Raw genomic sequence first — 7,543 nt, forward strand, 5'->3', positions numbered from 1 at the left:
GTATAGTATACAGCACATCACTCCAGGAATGTACGTATACACAGCATCTACTTATAATACAAAATAAAGCACCTTCATATTAATGGATTTACATACTGCAAACACTAATGTATATGGTATAAAGAAACCCATATTTTATATCCAACACCCCCTCATTAATGAACTTATGTGCCACACCCCCTCATGAATAAATACAAATACAAATGTCCCTCAAATAGGGTTGGATTGTGACCAGTAATAAACAATAAAAGAAACTTACCTTCTGAGATTTCATGGCCGCCTCTCCTGGCTCTTGTGCTAATATACGGAATGAAGATGATTCTATCACGTTATTGTGCCAGTTGTGTCATCAAGGGAATGCAAGCAGATAAATCAATAGTACCTGCAGATAGTACCTGCAATAGTAGATGCAGATGCTATTGATTTAGCAGAGGCAAAGACATGCTAAATAGCTCTCAGCAGGTCCATACTTCGGGTGGGCGTTTCAGGTAGCCACAGGCTGCCAAATTGCGCATAGAGTCCACACTATACTGACAAATGAGGTTATTTATGCACATATTACTGCCCTGTGGTCTGAGGGACTTTCTGAGGACTGTAATTATCCATGACATGTACACTGACAATAAAGGGGTTGTACACTTCTAGAAAATAATTGATATGGTTTCTGTAAGTAAAAGGTGTACATTTTTCCTCATGGTTTTGTAGATCTCTCCTTGCTGTCATTCTATAGCAGAACAGCTGTTTTACAATAAAAAATGTATTGCATATTGTGAAAATAACTATTACCCTAAAAAATACCTTTAACCTCCCCCCCTTGCATCCCTGTATTTTTACCAATTTCAGACCTATCACTGGTTATACTGTTAGGGTTGTTTTACTGCAAGTATTTTTTTAGCCTAAATTTAGTCTCTTCTTGTTACTTCACCTTATTTTTACTGCAGCTATTTACCATTGTGATTGTAATTGTCTACATATAACATACTTTTTGAGTAGGCTTGAGGGAGTTCTGGGGCATGGATACTATTCAGTCCCAGTCCTAGGTCTGAGGGTACTTTTTTTTTGCTATTGTACTTTTTGAGTGTTTTTATCCTATCTTGTGTGTCCTGTAATTTTTTCTAATATTTGTTAAATAAATATTGATACTTTTTTTGTGTTTTGCACTTTTGCTTTTCGTTTTTGGTGAATCCTAATAAGTACTTTGAGATTTAATGTTGTTATACATGAAGAGGTAACTAGGTGAATTTGTTTTATCCACACAGTATTTGAAGAGTTGTTGACAGAGTAATTGGAACATCGGTCCTAACTAAATTGCTTTGTATGTGTCCTTTCAGCAGAATTTTTGATAAGAACTTAATGTAGTAACAGTTCTTAAACTAAGAGGTTGAGAGTACTTGAAGTTAAATCCTGCAGAGGAACTGCTTGTGTATACATTAGACTTTTAAGAAGAACAATGTTTTTATCCTTATAGCTAAACTGACCCAACATCCAATCAATTCTTTTATTTCCTGAGTGGCTTTCCCCTAAAAGGTCTTATTGCAAAATCCAAGCTGTAATCAAAACTCCAGTAGTATTGAGGCACCAGTGGCATAAATGGCCAAACTTTCAGCATGGTTGGACTGATTCCAGTGACACCATTTGATGATACAAAGAGGCTGTGTTGTGCTGTGGAATTCATTTTCTTGTTTACTTCCTACAGAAACAAGAGCATAATCAGCACTCAGTGCATCGGATCAGACTGCTGAGTTGTTGACAGAAGCTTGGAGAGGCTTGCCAGCTTTCCACATGAAACGCTGGCTTTCTTCTAATACACCCCCTACCGTCTGTGTCTTTGCCAATTGTGGCACATCAGAGCAGCCATTGAGATAATGACCGTGAAGTCTCATGATACACTTTGATGAAGTGTAACATTTTTAAAGGATTTTTGTCTGTGCCAAACTGATAGAGACAGCTGACTAAAAATCATCCCATCAAAATCAAGACTGATAAACAGCAGGCAAGGGCATGAGTCCCTGCAGAGACCAAACAAATCATTTCTGAATAATTCTTTCAAGGGAAAACTGACAAGGCAGAAAATATTAATTTTGTCAAACTTTGAGTTTGCATGTTAGAAATGTACACAATGAAGTTTGATAGAATAGTTACAAATACGAAGAATGTTTATTTGAAGTACTGTGAAAGTAATAAATTAGCAATATTGCTTAATATTTTACAGCATAGATTTCATAATGATTAGATTTCCCCATTTATTTTATTTAACCCTCCATACACAATGCTATAGTTATTACAATCTGTTTGTGTGTGTGTCTGTCTGTCTTTATAGACAGGCTCTGAGGTTCTGTATTAACAGAACCAAATTGGCTTTGTTGTGCGCGATTGTACAGGCCTTGGGCCAGTTTGCCTGGGTCTTAAAAGAGCTGTCCCATGTTGGCTCGACTGAAGCAAAAGCACACCCGTTGTCAAACAAGAAGCTAGAGGTGTGGCTCATCTACAAGAAATTGAATATGCATAATTGATCATTCTTTTTATTCCACTGTCTAAAATGTTGCAGGGAGCTACTATCCCTGGACAGTTTATAGTGAAATTATGTTTTTTTCACTTCCAGATTGTGACCCCAACAGTGCTCACTGGCATATTCAGTAGTTTTGAAAATATTCTGTAAGCAATGCAATCAAAATGTTTTGCAACAGTAGGGTTGCACGTCTTGATACATCTTATTGGTTTGGCCCACCACGAGTTACTTCTTGTGTAGCACCTTGGTAATAAGACATGTTTTAATAAGACATCAATTGAATCAGTGGATATTATTTTTCACTAAGAGGCAGGATTGCTTTCTAATTACAGGCAGTCCCCGGGTTACGTACAAGATAGGGTCCGGAGGTTTGTTCTTAAGTTGAATTTGTATGTAAGTCGAAACTGTATATTTTATAATTGTAGATCCAGACAAAAAAAAATTTGGCCCCAGTGACAATTGGAGTTTAAACATTTTTTGCTGTAATGGGACCAAGGATTATCAATAAAGCTTCATTACAGACCCCTTACAGCTGATTATTGCAATCTGGGACTATAGTAAAGCATTCAGAAAGCTTCACCAGAGGTCAGAGGGGTCTGTCTGTAACTATGGGTTGTCTGTAAGTCGGATGTTCTTAAGTAGGGGACCGCCTGTACTGATACTGGTGCCAGAAACTAAAAACAGAGAGTGTGGGCCCTGTGAAGAATAACCTAAGGGTCATGGTGGAAGAAGATGTGTCGCCTTCTCAACTGTCTTTACCCAGAAAAATCCCACAGTGTAAGACATGATGAAGTTCTCTTTTGAATATCAGCAGCTTAACCACGAAAAAAGGTGCAGCGCCGCCTCAACACCATTAAAATATGGCATACTCCCCCGGGTACTGCATGAATTATGTACTGTGATAGACAGACCATTATTTTTAATATTTGAAGATTCCTTAAGGGCAGGTTATGTTCCACAGGACAGGCATGAAGCAAATGTGGTGCCAATATACAAAACAGAATCAGAAAACGATCCTGTAAACCACAAACCTGTGAGATTAACTTCTGTTGTGGGGAAAATATTTGAGGGGTTTGTTAGAGATGCTATCCTGGAGTACTTCACTGTACATAACCTTATAACCCAGCATCAGCATAGGTTGTGGACTTTTCCAAGGCATTTGATACAGTGCGGCATATAAGGTTGGTACATTTAATGAGACTGCTAGGACTAGGGGAAAATCTGTATACTTGGGTAAGCAATTGGCTCAGTGATAGAAAACAGAGGGCCATCATTAATGCCACCTATTGGACCCCATTTTATTAATGACCTTATAGAAATTTACACAGTCAAGTTTCAATATTTGCAGATGATACTAAGCTGTGTAAAGTAATTAATACCAAGGAGGATAGTATAACATTACAGAGAAATTTGTAGAAGCTGGAGAAATGTGCAGAAAAATAATTGATGAGGTTTAGTGTGGATAAATGTAAGGTTATGCACTTGGGCCGACAGAGACAAGAAGTACAATAATGTTCTAAACAGTCAATTACTTGGTAAAATTGCAGCTGAAAAAGACACACATTTGCCCTTACAAAAATCCCTGGAAGTGAGACTATGGAACTCTCAGCAGCAGGAGGTTGTTATGTTGGACTCTTTGTACATGTTCAAGAGAGGCCTGGATGCCTTTCTAGAGAGCAGATATCCTGAGTTATGGGGAAAAAACATTTGTTTAATTCTTAAAGGTTTTACTTGATGTACTTGTGTCTTTTTCCAACCTCATATACAATGATACTATGACTTGTCTTTTTGCAACTCTCTTTCTTCGTGTCCTTTTCCTGTGTCACTTCTAATTATTACACATAGATTAATTTATAGACATCTATGGCTCAATTTCTTTGACAGTGTGGATTGAATGAGTTGTTAATGACATCTAGTAAGAATTTCATATCAATAGTAAGAAATATTTCCCTACCAAATTGAAGACCACCCACTGTATAAATATGTTTCACTTTTATACTTCAGAAAAAAGGAAACAGTAAAAAAACATATTTCTTTGCATTGCCATGTTCATGCCCATTTATACTTTTTTCATGTTTTTGACTACAGAGCTTTGTAAAGCCAATGAGGTAAATATAACTTTTTTATCACTTTTTCTAAATGTTTTAATAACAATTAAATTTACCTAAAAACAGCATTTCACGCATTGTGATTTTTTTTCCATTTTAGTGTTTACCATAAGGGTAATAGAGGATGTAACAAAATAGTCAGAATAATTAAATATCTTGTGAAATACACATTGAATTGAAAAACTAAAAATATAACATACTTGTCAAATGTTTTTCAAAAATCTATCCAATGATAGCAAACCCCTTAGGGTTTGGAGGTGAGCAACTTTAAAAACTTAAATGGGAACCCCCATTTTTTATTGCAGATTTAGTTTTCCCAGGAAAAATAACATTGATTACAATTTATGTTTCAAGTCAATGATTTTTATTGACAGATGGGTAAAAATTTTTCAAAATGGAGATATACTGAGAAATACACATCCGATCAAAAACAAATAATATGCAACAAATGTTTTTTTTTTTAATTTACCCAATATTACTAATGTTGACCCTGTATTTTCACCTCACCAGGGGTGAGGTGGGGGCAGATCTATTTTTTTATGTAGAAAGTACATTCAGCGTGAACAATGACATGGATAACAGCAGTTTTCTGTTGTCTGGGTTAATAATGAGTTAATCGGAAAGCTTGATTAACTTAAGTTTCCTCCCTTTTGAAGATGAGGATTTTTCTAAATGCTCTACATTGAGTGCTCAAATTTGGTAACATTGGATAGCTTTAAGAAAAATATAGCATATATCTATTTTCAGATTTTAGGATCTGATGTTTATTTATTGACATATGCCCTTTTGCAATGTTTTTGCACACATTTTGATTTTTGGCAATTACAATGCCATCACCTAGGTCAAATTAATGCAATTTTTCCTGGGGAATCCGAACCTGCAATAAAAATGGGAGCTCCCATTAAAGATTTTAAAATTAAATGCATGTTTGGATATAGTTATACCATTTCTGAATTTTTATATGTAAAATGCCAAAAAGTGATTAGACTGTATTTAGATTTGTTTATTAAATTTAATTATTTTTTATTTTTTAAACTTAAGTCCTCTTAGAGCACTTGAAAACTTTTCTAGTGTTCCCCTACAGCAGTGGTGGTGAACCTATGGCACTGGTGCCAGAGGTGGCACTCTGATCACTTTCTGTGGGCACCCAGGCTTTCTCCTGTGGTCCAATACAGCCCAGGATGCGCCATGCTCAGCGCCATTTTCAATCAACATCCTTGGCTGCCAGGACTACAGGAGGAGCGGGAAGGTGTGGATAGAGATGGATTGTCAATTGAGCTCCTGCTCTGGGTCCCTGATTCTTCCTCCTCAGGGGTCCCTTGAGGGAAGCTACAATCCAAATTTCTCCATCATCTTTCTATTGTAGTGGTGAACTCAGGATGCCAATACGATTAAAACCTGTGACACAGCAGGGATCAAGAAGTTACTGCTTAAATTGTCATGATGGCACATTGCGACACTAGTGGGCTTTGGTTGTACCTTGAGCACTCTATCTCCAAAAGGTTCGCCATCACTGCCCTATAGGTTATGACCAGATTGTTGGTTCACTATCTCTTAGGAGCTGTGCTCATAATTGACCAATGGCCTCTTACCAAAATGTGTCAGCTATGTACAATGTGCCATATTTCTCTTGTTTATCACCTGAGGTAAATCCATAGGGGTTATTTAGCTAAATAGATGTACCAAAACAATCACTTTTGTTTTTATTATAAAATACTAGGAAATAAATTTAATATACAGGCGGTCCCCTACTTAAGGACACCCGACTTACAGACAACCCATAGTTACAGACGGACCCCTCTGCCCACTGTGACCTCTGGTGAAGCTCTCTGGATGCTTTACTATAGTCCCAGACTGCAATGATCAGCTGTAAGATGTCTGTAATGAAGCTTTATTGATAATTCTTGGTCCAATTACACCAAAGATTTTGAAACTCCAATTGTCACTGGGGCAAAAGAAAAAAAATTGTCTAGAACTTCCATTATAAAATATACAGTTTCGACTTACATACAAATTCAACTTAAGAACAAACCTCCAGACCCTATCTTGTATGTAACCCGGGGATTGCCTGTAAATGCTTCATTAGAAATTTCTTCAAGTATGATTATGGGGAACCAAAACAACTTGAAGCATTGTGTAAAATAACAAATTTCATTTTAAACTTCAGTAAGCTAAGCTATACAGATTTGGAGAAATTTGTTTATCTGATCCCTTCATCTAATCAGTATAATGTATGCAACCAAAACTTCAAGACACTCATCTACTTCTTGTCTCCGATATTTCCAGTCTTTGGTTTTAAACTTCCTAAACAGTCAACAAAGAAGTCATACAACTGCTTTCAGCTTCTATGCAAAGTAATTTCACGGCTTGCAATTTACAGTTTCCAATAGAATAAATAGTTGGCTCGAGTATAAAGGCAGACAGATGAAACCTGTGCTGGATTACCTGAAAGCCTATCCCAAAAGCAGTGGAGCAAAAACTACTGACAATTAAAGGAAATTATCTTCGAACATACATTAGAAAATCTCAGTTATTTACCTGTGTTCACATACATGCATGTTACTGTGTGGTAAGACTGTAGACATAAGTAAGGTTTTCTAAATTAAATTTTGTTTTAGTTATCCAACAGGAAGAAAAATGCACACATGATCTGCACAAACAGTAGAATAGTCAAAGATACTAAACTTTGATTTATCAAAGGATGGAACACCCTCTTATCCAGGGGAGCAAACAAAGTTACCAAGGGAAACCTTAATGACAACAGATGAATTGAAGAATTCTTAATGCACATAAACCAAGGTCACTTGTATCCTAAATGAATGGAACATAGGCACACATGCTTGCTGCCACTCCATTCAGTCTGTTATTCTGATAGATAGCCAAGCATTGTATTTGACTTTTCGTGGAAGTCCCCTAGAAATAACTG

Source organism: Engystomops pustulosus, chromosome 1, assembly GCF_040894005.1.
Source record: "Engystomops pustulosus chromosome 1, aEngPut4.maternal, whole genome shotgun sequence".
Taxonomy (NCBI): domain Eukaryota; kingdom Metazoa; phylum Chordata; class Amphibia; order Anura; family Leptodactylidae; genus Engystomops; species Engystomops pustulosus.